Below are 23,356 nucleotides of genomic sequence, written 5' to 3'. Positions count from 1 at the left end.
AAAGAAAAAAAAAAAAGAATGACTATTAAAATGTCTAGGGTAACAATTGAAAAAAAATTAAAGCATATAATTTCCAAATTAGAGGAAGAACAAAAATGGAATAAAAAATAATCAATTGATTAAAAATAAAGAAGAAAAGAATAAATAGAAAGCATGACATAACATGGTAGATTTAAATCTAAATATGTCAATAATTCTGTTAAGTATAATTGTACTAAAGATGCCAGGTAAAAGACAAAGACAGTCATATATTTTTTAAAATCTAAATTCTAAAACGATACAAAAAGTTTAGAAGTGAAACAGTTGCATAAATATTAGACAAAATAATCTTTTACCATAAAATTTATCAGGAAGATTTAACAATTTTAAATGTGTATGCACTTATTAGAAAAATCTCAAAAAATAAAAATTGAAAAATAAAGGAGAAATAGGCGAAGCCAGCATCATAGTTAAATTTTTTTTTGAGGAAAATTAGCCCTGAACTAACATCTGCCTCCATTCCTCCTCTTTTTGCTGAGGAAGACTGGCCCTGAGCTAACATCCATGCCCATCTTCCTCTACTTCATATGTAGGATGCCTGCTAAGCATGACTTGACAAGTGGTGTGCAGGTCCGGACCAAGGATCCAAACCGGCAGACCCCAAGCTGCCGAAGCGGAGCGAGCGAACTTAGCCGCTATGCCACTGTGCCAGCCCCCGTAGTTAAATTTTAATGATGACTCTCAGAAATTTATAAGAAAGATAAAAATCAGTAAGACTATCTAACAAATCTGTGAGATGCAGATAAACTAGCAGAGGAAAATTTATAGCCTTAAATGCTTATATTAGAAAAGAAAGCCTGAAAATAAATAACTTAAGCATTCATCTAAGTTAGAAAAAGAATAGAAAAATAAATCCCAGGAAACTAGAAGGAAGTAAATAATGAAGAGCAAGAATTAATGAAAATAAACACACAATAGGTATAATAGAGAGGAGCAACAAAGCCAAAGTTTGATTCTTTGGAAAGAGTAATAAAATTGACAAATCTCTATCAAGAATTAAAAGAGAAAAAAGGCACAAATGAACAATATTAGTAATTTTAAAAGTTAAATAATACCCAGGTGCTACAGACATTAAAAAGATCAAAGAATATTTTGTATAACTTTATGCTGGTAAACTTGAAATCTTACATTAAATGCAGAAATCCCTGAAAACCTGGCTCTCAGGGCCGACCCCATGGTGTAGTGGTTAAGTTTGGTGCACTCTGCTTTGGTGGCCCAGATTCGTGGGTTTGGATCCCAGATGCAGATATACACCATTCACCAGTCATGCTGCGGTGGCAACCCACATACAAAATAGAGGAAGAGTGGCACAGATGTTAGCTCAGGGACAATCTTCCTCAAGCAAAAAGAAGAAAATTGGCAACAGGTATTAGCTCAGGGACAATCTTCCTCAGGGGAAAAAAAAAACAAAACTGGCCCTGTAAACTGACTCAAGAAGAAATATTTAATGTATTTCTGAAATATCCTGTAACCATTAAATAAATTGAGTTAGTAGTTTTACTGGTGAACTCTTTAAAACAAGGAAATAAACAAACACATGCTATTACAAAGGATAGAAAAATAGGGAATACCCACCCATTCTTTTTTTAGACTAGCATTACTTTGATACTCAAACCTACAAAGACAAGTATACTAGTCTGCTAGGGCTGCCATATGAGAATACCACAGACTGGGTGGCTTAAACAACAGAAGTTTATCTTTTTATAGTTCTGGAGGCTGGAAGTCCAAGATCAAGGTGCTAGCAGGGTTGGTTTCTGGTGAGGCCTCTCTTCCTGGCTTGTAGTTGACTGCCTTCTTGCTTTGCCTCATATGGCCTCCTCTCTGTGCATGCAAAGAGAGAGAGAAGAGAGATCTGTGTCTCTTTCTCTTCTTAAAGGACGCCACTCCTTTCGGATTAGAGCTCCACCCTTCTGACCCCATTTAACCTTAATTATCTCCCTAAAAGCCCTTTCTCTAAATATAGTCACATTGGAGGCTGGGGCTTCAATTTACAGATTTTGGAGGGATACAATTTAATCTATAATAGACCGTATGTATATTAGCATTCTCCAGAGAAACAGAACCAACAGGATGTGGAGAGAGAGTTCTTTGTTTTTGTTTTTGAGGAAGATTCGCTCTGAGCTAACATCCGTTGCGAATCTTCCTCTTTTTTTGCTTGAGAAAGATTAGCCCTGAGCTAACATCTGTGCCAATCTTCCTCTGTTTTGTATGAGGGTTCCCACCATAGCATGGCTTGATGAGTGGTGTATGTCCGTGCCAGGGATCTTAACATGTGAACCCAGGCCACCGAAGCGTAGTGTGCCAGATTTAACCACTATGCCACAGGGCCGGCCCTGAGAGAGATTTATTTTAAGGAATAGGCCCATGCAAGTATGGAGGTTGGCAAGTCCAAAATAATACAGGATGGGCTGGCAAACTGGAGACTCAGAGAAGAGTCAGTGTTGCAGTTCTCATCTGAAGGCTGTCTGCTGACAGAAATTCTTCTTGCTCAAGGGAGGTCAGTCTTTGTTCTATTAAGGCTTTAGACCCATTGGATGAGGCCCACCACATCATGAAAGGCAATCTGCTTTACTCAAAGTGTACAGATTTAAAGATTAATCTCAGCCAAAAAACACCCTTATAGTAACATCGGAATGTTTGACCAGATATTGGGGCACTGTGGCCCAGCCAAGTTGACTTGTAAAATTAACCATCACAATGTGAACAAGAAAATTATGGGCCAATTTTATTCATTTAACCTAGATGTAGAAGATTAATGATAAGTCAACCAGATCTAGCAATGTGTTAAAAAAATCATGATCTTGGGTTTATTCCAGGAATGCAATGTTGCTGTAAAATTAAAATATTAACTAATATATTTCATCTAGTTTATATTTTAAAGAGAAAAGTCTTTAGCCTTCTTAATAAAAACTCTTACCAACTAGGGAAAAAAAGGGGTATCTGCAAAAAATGTAGCAAGCAGCATATGTGGATACTTGATATATGACAGAAGTGGTATTGCAGAGCAGTGGGGAAATAATGGACTTTTCAGTAAATGGTGTTGGCGTTATTGTTTATCCACATGAAAGGAAGTAAAGTTGGATCTTTGCCTCAAAGCATACCTTAAAATCAGTACAGTTAGATTTAAAGACCTAAATGTGAAATGCAAAATGAAAACTCTCAGAATGTTTAAAGAATGCCTTTGTGCCCTTGGAGGTAGGGATAGATTTCTGAAACAAAATTCAAGAAGTACAAATCATAAAACAAATGCTTGATAAATTTGACTGTATTAATATTGAAGACTTCTAGTTATCAAAAGACACACTTTTAAAAAAGCTACAAAGTACAAGAAGATGTTTGCAACATGTGAAAGTAGACGTGTGTATATATATGTCTTGACTATATCAACAAATCCTACAAATCATTAAGAAAAAGGTAAACCTGTAGAGAAATGGGAAAAATAATTAAATTTATAGAAGATGAAGATGAAAGTTCCATAAGCTAAACATATGAAAATATGCTCAATCTTATTAGGGAAATGCAAATTCAACCCATAATGTGATACCATTATCTCACTTGTGAGGTTGGCAAAAACTTTTTTCAAAAGGCCCAAACAATATCAAATGTGAAACAGTTTTGAACACTTTTGAATCACTTTGCAAGTACCTTGTAAAGTTAAACAAATGCATGGTCTACAACCCAGCAGTTTCACTGCTGGGTATATACCTTATAGAAACTATCACATATGTATACCAGGAGTTTATGGTAGAACTGTTCATAATAGCAAAAAACCGGAAATTACCCAAGTTCCCATCAACAGTAAAATGGACAAATAAGATATGCTCATATTAAAGAATAATCTATAAGAGCAGAAATGAACTAGTTACATACATCAACCTCAATGAATCTTAGAAACATAATTTTAAATGAAAGAAGCAAGTCACATAAGAAAACATAACAGTATGATTCCATTCATATAAAGTTTAAAACTAGACAAAACTAATGTGTTTGCTTAGGGTCATACATATAAGTGGTAAAAGTATAAAGAAAAGGAAGAGACTGATAAGCACAAAATACAGAATAGTGGTTACCTCTGGTTGGGGGAGAGAGGGAAGCAATTAGAGAATGAACAGAATGGGGCTTCTGGGATATGTTAATGGTCTATTTCTAATGTGCTATGTGCTTAAGGGTCTATTACTGATTTTTAAACTATACGTAATTGTTTTTATCCACTCTTTTTATATGTATGCTTTATTTAAAAATAAACAACTTTTTGCTAATTACAGAGTTAAACATTTGGAAAATGAATATAAATTTAATCAATGAGAAAAATAGTGTCCTTAACATTCTTACAAAAATAACATCCTTGAAAAATTTCCAGATAGGGTTACAATATGTTTGAAACTGTGTATTTTCCATTTTTTAATGACAACACAAGCAGAGGCATTTTTACATGATGACATGGGCACAGGCATGTGTCTTAATGCCAAAAGCAGAATTAATTTGAAAAATAACAACTGGCTGTTGCTTATAGAATCTAGACATAAGATTTCAGCTTTTATATACTGACCAAATGAAATATATTTGTCTATCAGAAATGTGGTGCTTTCAAGAATGAAGCCAAGTCACAGTTTACTATAATAGTTTTTCGGCAGTAGAGGTTAAAATTGCTTTAAGCTGACAGCCTTTTGAAATTTAGTAACTAATTAGTGCCATCTCTGAATGAGGTCCAAAATGATACCCCACTAATGCTGAAATCTAGGCTAAAATCAATAGTGTTTCATGAGGAGGAACCAGTGTATTTTTAGAAAACATGTTATATTTTGCTATGATAAAAGTGGTTGAATTAATTTTCATTGATGTAATACTCTAGGCACTGACATACTGAAAAAAATTAAAGTGTACATTCCAAGATCTTATTTAATATTAAAAGTAGTTTTTAAAAAACTGTCATGATCACCTGAATACAATTATAACCTATATTAATTGACCAGATGACCAAAAAGATTGATGAACTTCAACCTTAAAAAGGTACAAAATGAAATTTTTAAATGCCATTAATAGAATAGTTGACTAAAGCCACCCCATGTCATAAAAGGGTCCCAACTAATAATGTAAAACTAACCTCTTTAAAAAGAGCACAAAAACATTACACTAAAATACAATAGCTCTGCTGTCTTAAAGGGAAGAGACTAAGTGGTATTATCAACACCTGAAGTCCCCACAGATGGATCTACCTGCCCTAGTGAATTTGTTAAATAATGGGGCACAGTTTCAGACCAGTCCTGACAATTTCAGATAGTTGTGGAGAAGAAAATGAACTTCTAAATGTTCAAGTTTCAATTTTCTTTCTCCTTTCCCACTTACCCATTTTCCATTTGTGTGTTTCTTTCCTCCCTCCTGTCAGGAACGGCCACCTTCAGAGAGCCAATGTAGTCCAGTATGATATCAACCTGGTAGAGACAAACAGTACCAGCGCCCACCACAGTAAGTAAATTCAAAATGAAATGCTTATTTTAAAGCCCTCGATGAGATTGTTGGTGTTACATGTAAGGATTTGGATCTATCCAAAAAAGGTTGACCCTAAGAATTTTTCTATAGGTTTTAAACTAACTACCCCTTTTCACCTGAAGATGAATTTCTCATTAGCAATTTGACACGTCATTTTTTCCCCACAAAGAAAACCATGTTATCTCACTATGTGAAATTATGTTATTAGCAATAATGTGTTACACAGATGTAAGGGACAGGTTTCTCCAGAGGTAATTTGAAGTGGGCTGGTATATAGAGAAGGGAAGAATTTTTATCTGTAAGCGTAGGCAAATCTTTGGGAAACTTGTAGACCAGTTAATGTGTTAAGAGTGTCTTGAGCAGCCAGCCCCATGGCTGAGTGGTTAAGTTCACATACTCCGCTTTGGCAGTCCAGGGTTTGCCAGTTCAGATCCTGGGTGTGGACCTAGAACTGCTCATCAAACCATGCTGAGGTGGTGTCCCACATAGCACAACCAGAAGGACCTACAAGTAGAATATACAACGATGTACTTGGGGGCATTGTGGAGAAGAAGGGGAAAAAAAAAAGATTGGCAACAGATGTTAGCTCAAGTGCCAATCTTTAAAAAAAAAGAAAAGAAAGAATGAATGTCTTGAGACTTCTGCTTCTGGCCAAGATGGAGTAACAGGGACTGGATTTACCTCCTACATGAAACAATAAAAAAATAGATATAATACATGAAGCAATGGTTTTCAAGACATTGAACATTGAGAAACAAAGGATCATGATCCCGGAGAGATGGGAAACACATGAGGTGTGCCAATGATTGTCTCAGATTATTGTCTTGAGAGAAGTTCCAGGCTTTCACATAGGGTGGGGGAACCCAGTCTGACCTTGGCAGATTCCCTGAGTTGAGAAGATGAAGCTGAAAATTCAGTAAACAAAGTATTGGGAAAGAGAGAGCTGCATGCAGAGAGAATCCAAGAGAGCTTCAGTTGGAGTATTCAGCTGGGTAATAATCAACACATATATAGTAGGAAAATACTTGAGGTTAGGAAAATAATCAACTGAAAGGAAGTACCCAGTACTCACACAGGGCCAGGAAAAGTGCCTGTTCCCAAGAATAAGACTAAAACCCCTAATTATTCATGGGCCATTGGTAGAGTACACAGAAGAGTGTGTCTCCAGTAGTGGGGAATAATTAGCACTACATTGAGCACTGCTCTAGTCTTGCCTAACAAACCTTAAAAGCAAAAACTGAAAGAGTCAAATTGTTTCCAAATAACTGCATCCCAGATCAAAGCTGAATAACACACAAAAAAAAGAAAAGAATCCAGTACACAACAGGTAAAATTCATGTCTCACATCCAATCAAAAATTACCAACTTTGTGGTTTAACATACGCAAATCTATCAATATGATATACTACGTTAACAAAGTGAAAGACAAAAACTCAGTAGATACAGTAAAAGCATTTGACAAAGTTCAACATCCGTTCATGATAAAACTCTTAAATAAGTATAAAAGGAAATTTCCTCAATACAATAAAGGCCATTTATGAAAATCCCATAGTTAACATCGTTATCAGTGTAGAAAACTGAAAGCTTCTTCTCTAAGATCCAGTACAAAGCAAGGATGCTCACTCTCACCGGTTCTATTCAACATAGTACTGGAAGTAACAGCAAAAGCAATCGGACAAAAAACAGGAAAGCCATCCAAATTGAAAAAGAAGTTAAATTATCTTTGTTTGCAGATGACATGATCCTACATGTAGAAAACCCTGAACACTTCATTAAAAACTGTTAGAGGATGTCAGCAGCATAGCGGAGTGAGGTCTCTCAGAAATCTCTCCCCTCCAATATACAACAACAAAAAAGTCCATAATCCAACAGAGGACATCCAAACACAACACAAAAAACATTGGAGGGATCCACGCAGCCATACAACAGAGGGTGGAGAGACTGGGCCCCCCTTGGAAGAGCTGGAATGGGCTAAGAGAAATCTTCGCTCCCTCCCCTTAAAGACTGCAATCCAGGACTGCAGGAGGCCTCCAAGAGGGAAGGAATGGGGGAGGGGACATTCGTTCACAGTAACGTCAAGGACTCCTGAGGGCCCTTGCAACCTAGAGGGAAGCCCCCTACCAGGGTGACAGCTTTCACAAGGGGTGACCTTATCAAGCCAACACCCTAGGAGAGCAGAGGGAGAAAACCCCAAGTGCATTCAAGAAAAAGTGCCCCTCCCCCTACCCGCTCAGCACAGCTCCACCCCCTGGGCGTTCGGCTGAAAGCAAGGGGCTCAGAATACACGACTCTTAACCCCTACTCAGTAGCAAAAGGCAGTAACTGCAACCAAATAACGGCAGGGTGCAAAAGAACAGAACTCCTTCTAGCAATACCAAACACTATATTAGATCTCCAGTCCAGACAGAAAATGACAAGTACCCAGAAATCAGTCCTGAGGACACAGAAATATGTAATCTAAATGACAAAGACTTCAAAACACCTATCATCAAAAAACTCAACGAGGTAAAAGATAATGTAGAGACAGAATCCAATGAGTTCAGGAGCTACTTCACAAAAGAGATTGAAACTATAAAGAAGAATCAATCAGAAATATTAGAGATGAAAGACACACTGGAAGAAATAAAATATGGAGTCCATGAACACTCAAGCAGACACCGTAGAGGGGCATATCAGCGTAAGTGAAGACAGACATGTTGAAATGCTCCAGATAGAGGAGAGAGAACTAAGACTAAAAATAAATGAAGACAGTCCCCAAGACATATCTGACTCAATGAGGAAATGCAACATAAGAATTATAGGTATTCAAGAGGGAGAAGAAAAGGAGAATGGAGTAGAGAGCTTGGTCAAAGAAATAATAGCAGGGAATTTCCCAAATCTAGAGAAGGAAATCCGTGTGGAAGAGGCTGCAAGATCTCCTAAATATGTCAATATAAAAGGACCTACTGCAAGGCATATAGTAGTGAAACTGGCAAAACAGAATGACAAAGAAAGAATACTAAGGGCAGCAAGGCAGAAGAAAATAACCTACAAAGGAACCCCCATCAGGCTTTCAGCAGATTTCTCTGCAGAAACCTTACAGGCTAGGAGAGACTAGAAGGACATATTCAAATCATTGAAGGACAAAAACTTTCAGCCAAGGGGCCAGCCACGTGGCTAAGTGGTTAAGTTCGCGTACTCCACTTCTGCAGCCCAGGGTTTCACTGGTTTGGATCCTGGGAGTGGACGTGGCACTACTCATCAGGCCACGCTGAGGTGGCATCCCACATCCCACAACTAGAAGAACCCACAACTAAAAATATATGACTATGTACTGGGGGGATTTGGGGAGAAAAAGAAAAAAAAGAAGATTGGCAACAGTTGTTAGCTCAAGTGCCAATCTTTAAAAAAACAAAAAGACTTGCAGCCAGGAATATTCTATCCAGCAAAAATATCCCTCAGATATGATGGAGAAATAGAAACTTCCCAGGGAAACATAAGCTAAGGGAGCTCTAGCCACGACACACCCCCTACAAGAAATCCTCAAGAAGGGAGAAAGTGGTTACAAAGCATGGAGTGTAAGGAGTTAAATAAGTAGACAGAATCAGAGCAGGATAGCAAATACTCAAGTATAGCATTAGAGACAAAGGGAAGGAAAACACCAAAAACAAAGATAATCTTGTCATTTTAACCATAAACTCATAAAACAAGATGGAATAAGATGAGAGAAAAAAAAACTTAGGTGGGGAAGAGGAAAGGGAGTGAATTGGTTCAGTCAAGATGGCAGTGTAAGCAGACTCTGAACTCATCTCCTCTCACGAACACAACCAGGTTGCAACTATTTTTGGAAAAATTACCCCAGATTGAAAACTGAAAACTGTATAACAAGAACCCCCACAACAAGGGATAGTCCTGACTAAGGCAGAAGAGGCAGAAATTCCTGCTGGAGAGGAAAAAAAACCACCTTTGGGAGCAGCGGAGCTTCTCAGCTGGCCGAGTGGGAGACACCCTAAGGTGCACAGCCCTCCCTGGAGGAGTGAGTTCCGGGGCGGGGGACAATACTGCTATAAGCAACTTTCAGACTCAGCCCAACTAAGAAGTGGGTCTTACTGTCTGGCTTTGCTGGCTATTAACTGCAGCAACGATACCCCCAGAAAAGCTATCAGCCAAAAGCTGAAAAGACCTGGGTCTTAAAGGGCCCATGCACAAACTCACTCACTGCAGCAACCTAAGATCACCAGAGAGAAGGCTGACAGTCCTTTGGTGAAACAAGACTCACCTGGTGGGATCTGGGGGCATCTTGGTGAGAGGAGGGATCTCTCTGGAGACTGAGACATTGGTGGAGAACATTGTTCTAAACTGGTCCAGGTGTGTAGACACAGACCCTGGTGGGCACCATTGAGGTTCAGTGCTTGGCCTGTTAGCCCAGGGCTCTGCCACGCACACTAGAGCACAGATTGAATCCACTTCAGCCAGGGCAGGCAACCCGCCCTAGGGACTGGCCCCACCTAACAGCAAGCCCTCAGGCTACTTTTCAGCCTGCATTGTATGGGTGCCTTGATCCTCTACTGGCAGGCCAGGGTGTCTGCCTCTGTGGGGCAGGGCCTGTGTGAGGACCAGGTGAACTGTGGGGGGCATTGGTGGAGAGGTGGGGGCCTCTGAAGTGCAGCGTCAGGATATGCTCCAGGGGGTTGAGAAGATTAGGTGAACCAGGACTGTGTTGACAGTGTGTGTGGTCCTATTGGGGGGGGGGGGGGGTGAAGAAGCTTATCAGTGGCAGAAGACCTGTGCTTCACAAATATCCATAAAAAGGATCAGCCCCACTTTCCAAAGCCTGAAACAATTTAGTGCTGCTGTGCCTAGGGCCAGCCCCACTCAGCTGCACTCCTAAGAGAACTGACAACAGCGTTGTAGGCCTGAGGCCTATGCAACTGTAAACCCCTAAGCCTAGCAACCAGCTACACAGGGTGCCAACCCAATTAAGAGGAAAACTGCAGTAGGAGTGTGCGGATAGACCTTGTAGACAATGGTGCTGAGGTTCCCCCAACTGGATTTACAAACAGCTGGCCAGGGAAGGAAAGACTAGACTCCCTGGGTAACTGCAGTGGGAGCAACCCTGCCACAGCAGAAGGACACAAGTAGCCCACAAAGGGGTCACTCCTGGATCTTCTGGACTGGTGACAACAGGGCAGCACACTGCTGGGCCTCATAAGGCATCTCATACATAAGGCCACTTCTCCAAGATCAGGAGACATAGCTGACTCACCTAATACATAGAAATAAGCACAGAGAAAGAGGCATAATGAGGAGACAAAGGAATATTTTCCAGGCAAGGGAACAGGACAAAACCCCAGAAAAAGGACTAAATGAAACAGAAACAATGACCTACTTGACAAAGTGTTCAAACAAAATATCATGAGGATGCTCATGGATATTGGGAGAAGACTGCATGAACACAGTGAGCTCATCAGCAAAGAACTAGAAGATATAAAAAAAAAAATCAGAAATGAAGAATACTGGAGATGAAAAATTCACTAGAGGGACTCAAGAGCAGAGTAGATGATACAGAAGAACAGATCAGCGAGCTAGATGAAAGACTAGAGGAAATCACCCAGGCTGAACAGAAAAAAAGAAAAAAGAATTAGAATGCAAACAGTCTAAGGGAACTCTGGGACAATATCAAGTGCACTAACATTTGTATTATAGGTGTCCCAGAAGAAGAAGAGAGACACAAAGGGGCAGAAAATTTATTTGAAGAAATAATAAATGAAAATTTTCCTAACCTAAGGAAGGAAACAGACATCCAAGTGGAGGAAGCACAGAGAGCTCCAAACAAGATAAGCCCAAAGAGACCCACATCAAGACATATTATAATTAAAATGTCCAAAATTAAAGATAAAGAGAGAATCCTAAAAGCAGCAAGAGAAAGGCAACAAGTGACATACAGAGGAAAGCCCATAAGGCTATCAGTGGACTTCTCAGCTAAAACCCTACAGGCGAGAAGAGAATGGCATGACATATTTAAAGTGCTAAAAGGAAAAAACCTGGCCAAGAATACCCTATTCATCAAGGTTGTCATTCAGAATGGAGGGAAAGATAAAGAGCTTCCCAGACAAGCAAAAATTAAAGGAGTTTATCACCAAGAAACTAGTTCTACAAGAAATGCTGAAGGACTTATTTAAGTAGGAAAGTGATGACCACAAATAGGGATAAAAAAATTATCAAACAACAACAACCACCACCACCACCACCATCAGGCAATAAAATCACTGGCAAAGGTAAAAATATAGTAAAGGTAGCAGATCAACCACCTGTGAAGATAATATGAAGGTTAAAAGACAAAAGTACTAAAATTACCTATTTCAATGATAAGAAGGTAAGGGATAGACACACACAAAACAAGAGATTAAATATGATTTGAAAAACATAAAATGTGGGAGGAGGGGAGTGAAAAAGTAGAGCTTTTAGAAAGAGGTCAAGCTAAAGAATCTATCAACTCAATACAGACTATTATATACATAGAATATTATGTAGGATCCTCATGGTAATCACAAATCAGAAACCTATAATAAGTAAACAAATAAGTAAGACAAAAGAAATCAAACATATTACTAAAGAAAGCCATCAAACCATAAGGGAAGAGAGCAAGAGAAAAAGAAAGGAACAGAGAAGAAGTGCTAAAACACCCAGGAACAAAAAAATAACAAAACGGCAATAAATACATACTTATCAATAGTTACTTTATTTATTTATTTATTTATTTTTGAGGAAGATCAGCCCTGAGCTAACTAGTGCCAATCCTCCTCTTTTTGCTGAGGAAGCCTGGCCCTGAGCTAACATCCATGCCCATCTTCCTCTACTTTATATATGGGATGCCTACCACAGCATGGCGTGCCAAGCAGTGCCATGTCATCACCTGGGATCCAAACCGGCAAACCCCGGGCCTCTGAGAAGCAGAATGTGCGAACTTAACCGCTGTGCAACCGGGCCAGCCCTCAATAGCTACTTTAAATGTCAGTGGACTAAATGCTCCAATCAAAAGGCACAGGGTGGCCAATTGGATAAAAAAAAACAAGACCCATGTATATGCTGCCTACAAGAGACGTACTTCACCTAAAGACACTCACAAACTGAAAGTGAAAGGATGGAAAAAGATATTCCATGAAAATGGCAAAGAAAAGAAAGCGGGGGTAGCAATACTTAGACAAAATAGACTTTAAAACAAAATTGTAACAAGAGACAAAGACAGGTACTACATAATGATAAAGGGAGCAATCCAACAAGAAGATATAACACTTGGTAAATATCTATGCACCCAACATAGGAGCACCTAAATATCTAAAGCAATTATTAACAGACATAAAAGGAGAAATAGGCAATAACACAATAATAGTAGGGGACTTTAACACTCCACTTACACCAATGGATAGATCATCCAAACAGAAGATCAATAAGGAAACACTGGCCTTAAACAACACATTTGACCAGATGGACTTAGTAGATATATACAGAACATTCCATCCAAAAATCACAGAATACACATTCTTATCAAATGCACATGGATCATTCTCCAGGACCGATCACATATTAGGCCACAAAACAAGTCTCAATAAATTTAAGAAGATTGAAATAATACCATGCATCTTTTCTGACCACAAAGTTATGAAACTAGAAATCAACTACAGGAGGAAAACCAGAAAAGCCACAAAAATGTGGAGATTAAACAAAACGCTACTGAACAATGATTGGGTCAATGAAGAAATCAAAGGAGAAATAAAAAAATTCCTGGAGACAAATGAAAATGAAAATACGACATGCCAAAATCTATGGGATACAGCAAAAGCAGTTCTAAGAGGGAAGTTTATAGCAATTCAGGCCTACTTCAACAAAGAAGAAAAATCCCAAATAAACAATCAGAGCATCTAAAGTACTGGAAAAAGAAGAACAAACAAATCCCAAAGTCAGCAGAAGGAAGTATAAAAATCAGAGCAGAAATAAACGAAATAGAGACTAAAAAAAAAAAATAGAAAAAACTAATGAAACCAAGAGCTGGTTCTTTGAAAAGATAAACAAAATTGACAAACCCTTAGCTAGACTCACAAAGAAAAAAAGAGAGGAGGCTCAAATAAATAAAATCAGAAATGAAAGAGGAGAAATTACAATGGACACCTCAGAAATACAAAAGATAATAAGGGAATACTATGAAAAGCTATATGCCAACAAATTGGATAATCTAGAAGAAATGGATAAATTCTTAGAAACATACAACCTTCCAAAACTGGACCAAGAAGAAGTAGAGACTTTGAATAGACCGATCACCAGGAAGGAGATTGAAACAGCAATCAAAAACCTTCCAAAAAATAAAAGTCCAGGACCAGATGGCTTCCCTGGTAAATTCTAACAAACATTCAAAGAAGACTTAATACCTATCCTTCTCAAACTCTTCCAAAAAATTGAAGAGGAGGGGAGGCTTCCTAACTCATTCTACGAAGCCAACATTATCCTGATACCAAAACCAGACAAGGACAACACCAAAAAAGACAATTACAGGCCAATCTCACTGCTGAACATCGATGCAAAAATCCTCAACAAAATACTAGCAAATGGAATACAACAATACATTAAAAAGATCATAAATCATGATCAAGTGGGTTTCATTCCAGGGATGCAGGGATGGTTCAACATCCGCAAATCTATCAACCTGATACACCACATTAACAAAATGAAGAATAAAAATCGCATGATCATCTCAACAGATGCAGAGAAGCATTTGACAAGATACACAGCATCCATTTAGGATAAAAACTCTAAATAAAATGGGTATAGAAGGAAAACACCTCAACATAATAAAGGCCACATATGACAAACCCACAGCAAATATCATTCTCAACAGAGAAAATCTGAAAGCTATCCCTCTAAGAACAGGAACCAGACAAGGATGCCCACTGTCACCACTCTTATTTAACATAGTATTGGAAGTCCTAGCCAGAGCAATCAGGCAAGAAGAAGAAATAAAAGCGATCCATATTCGAAAAGAAGAAGTGAAACTGTCGCTCTTTGCAGACATGATTTTATACAGAGAAAACCCTAAAGAATCCACCAAAAAACTTGTAGAAATAATAAATGAATACAGTCAAGTCACAGGATACAAAATCAACATACAAAAATTGGTTGCGTTTGTATACACTAACAACGAAGTCGCAGAAAGAGAAATTAAGAATACAATCCCATTTATAATTGCAACAAAAAGAATAAAATACCTAGGAATAAACTTAACCAAAGAGGTGAAAGATCTGTACACTGAAAACTATAAAACATTGTTGAAAGAAATCAAAGAAGACACAAAGAAATGGAAAGATATTCCATGATCTTGGATTGGAAGAATTAACACAGTTAAAATGTCCCTGCTTCCTAAAGCAATCTCCAGATTCAACACAATCCCTATCAAAGTTCCAACATTTTTCACAGAAATAGAAGCAAGAATCCTAAAATTTATATGGAATAACAAAAGACCCCAAAAAGCCAAAGGATTCCTGAGAAAAAAGAACAAAGCTGGAGGGATCACACTCCCCGATTTCAAAATATACTACAAAGCCATAGTAACCAAAACAGCATGGTACTAGCACAAAAACAAACACACCGATCAATGGAACAGAATCGAGAGCCCAGAAATAAACCCACACATTTATGGACAGGTAATTTTCAACAAGTGAGCCAAGAGCATACAATGGAGAAAGGAGAGTCTCTTCAATAAATGGTGTTGGGAAAAACTGGACAGCCACATGCAAAAGAATGAAAGTAGACCATTACCTTACACCATGCAGAAAAATCAACTCAAAATGGATTAAAGACTTGAATGTAAGACCCAAAACCATGAAGCTTCTAGAAGAAAACACAGGCAGTACACTCTTTGACATCAGTCTTAGCAGTATATTTTCAAGTACCATGTCTGACCGCGCAAGGGAAAGAAAAGAAAAAATGAACAAATGGGACTACATCAAACTAAAAAGCTTCTTTCTGCACAGCAAAGGAAACCGTCAACAAAATGAAAAGACAACCTAACAATTGGGAGAAGATATTTGCAAACCATACATCAGATAAGGGGTTAATATCCAAAATATACAAAGAACTCATACACCTCAACAACAAAAAACCCAGCAATCTAATTTAAAAAATGGGGAAAAGATCTAAACAGAGACTTCTCCAAAGAAGATATACGGATGGCCAATAGGCATATGAAAAGATGCTCAACATCATTAGTTATCAGGGAAATGCCAATCAAAACTACAATGAGGTATCATCTCACTCCGATCAGAATGGCTATAATTAACAAGACAGAAAACAACAAGTGTTGGAGAGGATATGAAGAGAAGAGAACCCTCATACACTCTTAGTGAGAGTGCAAACTGGTGTGGCCACTATGGAAAGCAGTATGGAGTATCCTCAGAAAATTAAGAATAGATCTACCATATGATCTAGCTATACCACTGCTTGGTATTTATCCAAATAACTTGAAAATGCAAAGGCATAAAGATACTTGCACCCCTATGTTCATTGCAGCATTATACACAATAGTCAAGACTTGGAAGCAACCTAGGGGCCCATCAAGGGGCGAATGGATAAAGAAGATGTGGTATTTATACATGATGGAATACTACTCAGCCATAAGAAATGATGAAATCTGGCCATTTGTGACAACATGGATGGACCTTGAGGGTATTATGCTGAATGAAATAAGTCAGAGGGAGAAAGTCAAATACTGTATGATCTCGCTCATAAGTAGAAGATAAAAACAATGACAAACACACACATATAGCATTGGAGATTGGATTGGTGGTTACCATAGGGGAAGGGGGAGGGCAAAAGAGGTGATTAGGCTCACATGTGAGGAGATGGACTATAATTAGTTTTTTGGCTGGAGAACATGATTTAATCTACACAGAATTTGAAATATATTATGATGTACATCCGAAAGCTATATAATGTTATAATCCAATGTTACTGCAATTAAAACTAACTAACTAAATAAATGAAAAGGAAATTAGAGGCCATCAGAAAAGGGACTGTCTTGTCCACAAGATCTTGAATACAAACCTCAGAATAACCACTAAACAAAAATTAGAACAGAGACACAAATAATAAATAAGGAGACAATAAAGAAACACAACATAAAAAAGTACGTACCTCAATTGGTAGACCAAAATACACAGGACAAGAAACAAAGGAAATGCAGGAGAACCAGAAAATGCGCAATTAAATGGCACCATTAAGCCCTCATATATGGACAATCACCCTAAACGTAAATGGATTGAATTCTCCAATAAAAAGACACAGAGTGGCAAGATGGATTAAAGAACGGGACCCAACAATATGCTGTCTCCAGGAAACACATCTCAGCTCCAAAGAGAAACACAGGCTCAGAGTAAAGGGATGGAAGATGATACTCCATGCTCATGGCAAACAAAAGAAAGTGGGTGTCACAATACTCCTATCAGACAAAGTAGACATCAAGATAAGACAGGTAAAGAGAGACAAAGAGGGGCAGTATATAATGATCAAAGGGAGATTCCATCAAGAAGAAATAACACTTATAAATATCTATGCACCCAACACAGGAGCACCAAAGTGGATAAAGCAACTATTAACAAACCTAAAAGAAGACATTAATAATAACAGAATAATAGTAGGGGACCTCAACAGTCCACTCACATCAATGGATAGATCATCCAGACAGATAATCAACAAGGAAACAGTGGAATTAAATGAACAGCTAGACCTGATGGACTTAATAGACATATATAGAACACTTTATCCAAAAACAGCAGAATACACATTCTTCTCAAGTGTGCATGGAACATTCTCAAGAATAGACCAGGGCTGGCCCGGTGGTTCACCAGTTAAGTGCGCACATTCGGCAGCCTGGGGTTTGCTGGTTCGGATCCCGGGTGCGAACATGGCACTGCTTGGCATGCCATGCTGTGTTAGGCGTCCCACATATAAAGTAGAGGAAGATGGGCATGGATGTTAGCCCAGGGCCAGTCTTCCTCAGCAAAAAGAGGAAGATTGGCAGCAGTTAGCTCGGGGCTAATCTTCCTCAAAAAAAAAAATAATAATGGACTATATGTTGTGAATCAAGGCAGGCCTCAATAAATTTAAGACTGAAATAATAACAAGCATCTTTTCTGATCACAATGCTATAAAGGTAGAAATTAATTACAGGAAAAAAGCTACAAAAGGACTAAGATGTGGAGACTAAACAACATGCTATTGAACAACCAATGGATCATTGAAGAAATTAAAGCAGAAATCAAAAAATATCTGGAGACGAATGAAAATGAAAATATACCATACACCTCATATGGGATGTAGTAAAAGCCATATTGAGAGGGAAATTCATCACAGCACAGGCTCACCTTAACAAACAAGAAAAATTCCAAATAAGCAATCTCAAACTACACCTAATTGAATTAGAAAAAGAAGAACAAACAAAGCCCAAAGTCAACAGAACAAGAGAAATAATAAAAATCAGAGCAGAAATAAATACTATTGAAACAAACAAAAAAAGCAGTAGAAAGGATCAATGAAACAAAGAGCTGGTTCTTTGAGAAGATAAATAAAACTGACAAACCCCTAGCCAGAATTATAAAGAAAAAAAGAGAGAAAGCTCAGATAAATAAAATTAGAAATGAAAGAGGAGAAATAACAACAGATACCACAGAAATACAACAGATTAAAGAATACTACAAAAGGCTATATGCCAACAAAATGGACAATCTAGTGGAAATGGATAAATTCTTAGACTTACAACCTTCCAAAGCTGAAGCAAGAAGAAATACAGAATCTGAATAGCCCAATCCCAAGTAAAGAGATTGAAACAGTAATCAAAAGCATCCCAAATAAAAGCCCACGACCAGATGGCTTCCCTGGGGAATTCTACCAAACTTTGAAAGAGGATTTAATACCTATCCTTCTCAAGCTATTCCAAATTAGGGAAGGTGGAATGCTTCCTAACACATTCTACAAGGCCAACATCACTCTGATACCAAAGCCTGATAAGGACAACACAAAAAATGAAAACTACAGGCCAATATCACTGATGAACATACATGCAAAAATCCTCAACAAAGTATTGGCAATGCGAATTCAGCAATACATCAAAAAGATCATACATCATGATCAAGTGGGATTTATTCCAGGGTCACAGGATGGTTTAACATCCCCAAACCAATCATTGTGGTACAACACATTAGCAAAATGAGGAATAAAAACCACAGGATCATCTCAATAGGTGCAGAGAAAGCATTTGATAAGATCCAACAGCCAAGTATGATAAGAACTCTTAACAAAATGGAGATAGAAGGAAATTACCTCAACATAATAAAGGCCATATATTACAAACCCACAGCCAATATCATACTCAATGGGGAAAAACTGAATGCCATCCCTCTCAGAACAGGAACAAGACAAGGATGCCCACTCTCACCACTCTTATTCAACATAGTACTGGAGGTTTTGGCCAGAGCAATTAGGCAAGAGAAAGGAACAAAAGGAATCCAAATAGGGAGTGAAGAAGTGAAACTCTCTTTGTTGGCAGACGACATGATCTTATATATAGAAAACCCTGAAGAATCCATCAGAAAACTATTAGAAATAATTAACAACTACAGTAAAGTTGCAGGTTACAAAATCAACGTACAAAAATAAGTAGCATTTCTGTACTCTAATAATGAACTTACACAAATAGCACTCAAGAATACAATTCCATTTACAATTGCAAAAAAATGAATAAAGTACCTAGGAATAAATTTAACTAAGGAGGCAAAGGACTTATACAATGAAAACTATAATACATTATTGAAAGAAATAGGTAATGACATAAAGAGATGGAAAGAGATTCCATGCACATGGATTGGAAGAATAAACATATTTAAAATGTCCGTACTACCCAAAGCAATCTACAGATTCAATGCAATCTCAATCAGAATCTCAATGACATTCTTCACAGAAATAGAGCAAAGAATCCTAAAATTCATATGGGGCAACCAAAGTCCCCGAATTGCTAGTGCAATACTGAGAAAAAAGAACATAGCTGGAAGCATCACAATCCCTGACTTCAAAATGTAGTATAAAGCCATAGCGATCAAAACAGCACAGTACTGGTACAATAACAAGCACACAGATCAGTGGAACAGAACTGAAAGCCCAGAAATAAAACCGCACATCTACAGACAGCTAATCTTCGACAAAGGTGCCAAGAACGTACAATGGAGAAAAGACAGCACCTTCCATAAATGGTGCTGGGAAAACTGGACAGCCAGATGCAAAAGATTGAAAGTAGACCATTATCTCACGTCATACACAAAAATAAACTCAAAATGGATCAAAGACTTGAAGGTAAGTCCTGAAACCATAAAACACCTGGAAGATAATATAGGTAGTACACTCTTTGACATCGAACTTAAAAGGATCTTTTCAAATACCATGTTTTCTTAGACAAGGGAAACAAAGTAAAAAACAAAGTGGGATTTAATCAGACTAAAGAGCTTCTACAAGGCAAAAGAAACTAGGATCAAAACCAAAGACAACCCACCAAGCGGGAGAAAATTTTTGTAAATCATATATCTGATAAGGGGTTGATCTCCATAATATATAAGGAAGTCACACAACTGAACAACAAAAAAACAAACAGCCTCATCCAAAAGTGGGCAGAGGATATGAACACACATTTTTCCAAAGAAGATAGACAGATGGCCAATAAACACATGAAAAGATGTTCAACATCACTAATCATCAGGGAAATGCAAATCAAAACTACACTAAGATACCATCTTATGCCTGTTAAAATGGCTATAATCAGTAAGTCTAAAAATAACAAATGTTGGAGAGGGTGTGGAGAGAAGGGAACCCTCATACACTGCTGCTGGGAATGCAAACTGGTGCAGCCACTTTGGGAAACAGCCAGACTGAGAAAGACAAACATCAAATAATTTCACTCATATGTGGAATATAAACAAGCACATGGGCAAAGAAAACAGTTCAGTGGTTACCAGGGGAAGGGGAGTGGGGGGTGGGCACAGAGGGTGAAGGGGAGCACTTATGTGGTGACAGACAAGAAAAAATGTACAACTGTAATTTCATGATGATGTAGACTATTATGAACTGAAATTTTTTAAAAATGAAAAAAAATTTTAAAAATCTACTCATAGGGGCAAGCCTGTGGCCAAATGGTTAAGTTCACATGCTCCGCTTCAGTGGCCTGGGGTGCACCAGTTCAGATTCTGGGTGTAGACCTACGTAGCACTCATCAAGCCATGCTGTTGTGGCATCCCACATAGAAGAACTAGAATGACCCACAACTAGGATATACAACTATGTTCTGTGGCTTCAGAGAGAGAGAAAAAAAAAGATTGGCAACAGATGTTAGCTCAGGGCCAATCTTCCTCAGGGAAAAAAAAAACTACTCATAGAAAGATACTACTAAGAAAATCAAAAGTCAGCACTCAGACTGGTAGAAAATATTTACAATACATACATATGACAAAGAACTTACACCCAGAATATATATGTAAAAAAAAACTTTTGTAGGTCAATGAAAAAAAAGACAACCCAATTAAGAATAGATATGACACTTGAAGAGCAACTTCACAAAACAAAATTCTCTGGTCAATAATCACAGGGGAAGATGTTCAACATTTTTAGTCACCAGAGAAATGCAAATGAAAACCACAGTAAGACTTTGCTTCACACCCATTAGGATGACAACAACTAAAAAGACTGAAAATTCTAAATGTTGACAGTGATGTAGAACTACTGGACTTTCATTTATTGCTGGTGGCTGTGTAAAATGGTGCAGCCCTTTTGGAAAATTGTTTTGCAGTTTCTTATTTAAAGATAAGCATATACCTACCTTATGACCCAGTGTGATAGGCAGAACAATATCACCCCCAATGATATCCATATCCTAGTCCCCAGAATCTGTAACTATATTACATTATATGACAAAAGGCACCTTGCATATGTGATTAAATTAAAGCCTTTCTAATTGAGAACTTATCCTGCATTATCCAGTGGGCTCAATGTAATCAGAAAAGTCCTTAAAAGTGGAAGGAGTAGGTCAGAGTGATGCACTGTGACAAAGATTCAACCCACTGTTATAGGCTTTGAAGACAGAGGAAAGCGAGCAGCTTCTAGAAGCTGAACAAAGTACAGAAGTGGATTCCCCCTTGCTGTGCACTGGACTGTGTTCCTCAACAGCTCACATGTTGAAGCCCTCACTCCCAATGTGACGATCTTTGGAGATGGGGCCTTTGGGAGGTAATTAGGGTGAGATGAGGTCATAAGAGTGGAGCCCTCATGAGGAGATCGTGTCCCTTAAAGAAGAGACACCAGAGAGCTCTCCCCACCCCCAGGCCACTGTGAGCACCCAGTGAGAAGGTGGCCATCTGAAAGCCAGGAAGAAAACTCACACCAGAACCTGACTCTGCTGACGCTCTGATCTCAGATGCCAAAACTGAGAAAATAAATTTCTGTCATTTAAGCCACCTAGTCTATGATATTTTGTTATGGCAGCCCGAGCTGACTAAGGCACCCCTAGCACCTCCAGAAAGGAACACAGCCCTGACAAGACTGTGATTTTAGCCCAGTAAGACCTGTGCCAGACTTCTGACCAACAGGAACTATAAAATAATGAATTTGTGTTTTTTTTAAGCCACTGGTTTGTGGTAATTTGTTTCAGCAGCAACAGAAAATGAATATACCCAGCAATTCCTCTTCTAGATATTTACCCAAGAGAAATGAAAACAAAAAAAATCTACAAGAATACTTGTACATGAATGTTTATAGTAGCTTTATACACAATAGTAAAAACCTAGAAATAATCCAAATGTCCATCAACAGGAGGGTGAATAAAAAAATCGTGGTATATTCCTACAATGGAATACTGTTGAACAATTAAAAAGTTATTGAGATATGCAGCAACATACATGAATCTCAAAAACATTATGTTTATTGAGTTACAGAAACCAGCGACAAATGAGTACATAATGTATGATACCATTTATATGGTGTTCAAGAAGGGGAAAAACTAATTTATGGTGCTGGAAATTGGAATGGTGGTTACCTGTCAGGGTTGGGCACAAGGGGATTTTCTGGAGTGGACAGAGTTTACATTTTGATTAGTGTATTGGTTACATAGGAATAAAAATTCATCAAAAAAAAACCTGTTAGAACTGGGGCCAGCCATGTGGTGTAGTGGTTAAGTTCAACATGCTCCACTTCAGTGGCCCAGGTTCATGAGTTCAGATTCCAGGCACAGACCTACACCACTCATCAGCCATGCTGTGACAGCAACCCACATATAACATAGAGGAAGACTGTCACCGATGTTAGCTCAGGGCTGATCTTCCTCAGCAAAAAACAAACAAAAAACTGTTAGAACTAACAAATGAATTCAGTTAAGTTGCTGGATACAAAAATCAGCGTATAAAAATTGGTTGCTGTCCTTTACACCAATAGTGATCTATCCAAAAAGGAAATCAAGAAAATAATCCTATTTATGATAGCATCAAAATGAATAAAATACTTAGGAATAAAGTTAACCAAGGCAGTGAAAGATCTGTACACTGAAAACTATAAAACAGTGATAGAAGAAATCAAAGAAGACACAAAAAATGGAAAATATTCCATGTTCATGGATTGGAAAAATTAATCTTGTTGAAATACCCATACTGCCCAAAGCGGTATACAGATTTAATGCTATTACTATAGAAATTCCAATGGTATTTTTCACAGAAATAGGAAAAACAGTGCTAAAATTTGTGTGGAAACACAAAAGACCCTGAATGTCCAA

The 23,356-nt window shown here is 38.1% G+C and overlaps 1 long non-coding RNA gene across 4 annotated transcripts in view; it reads left to right on the top strand.

Moving 5' to 3' along the window:
* Positions 1 to 23,356, top strand: part of LOC124233152 (uncharacterized) — a 118,554-nt gene that overhangs the window by 80,374 nt on the left and 14,824 nt on the right. For all 4 annotated transcript variants that reach the window (XR_006886990.1, XR_006886987.1, XR_006886986.1 and 1 more), the window contains one exon: positions 5,426 to 5,505. This is a non-coding gene — a long non-coding RNA (uncharacterized LOC124233152). The remainder of the gene's footprint in view (positions 1 to 5,425; positions 5,506 to 23,356) is intronic.

This window comes from Equus quagga, unplaced genomic scaffold, assembly GCF_021613505.1.
Source record: "Equus quagga isolate Etosha38 unplaced genomic scaffold, UCLA_HA_Equagga_1.0 154_RagTag, whole genome shotgun sequence".
Classification (NCBI taxonomy): domain Eukaryota; kingdom Metazoa; phylum Chordata; class Mammalia; order Perissodactyla; family Equidae; genus Equus; species Equus quagga.
The sequence above is the reverse complement of the archived record's forward strand: the minus strand, read 5'-3'. Positions and strand labels throughout refer to the sequence as shown.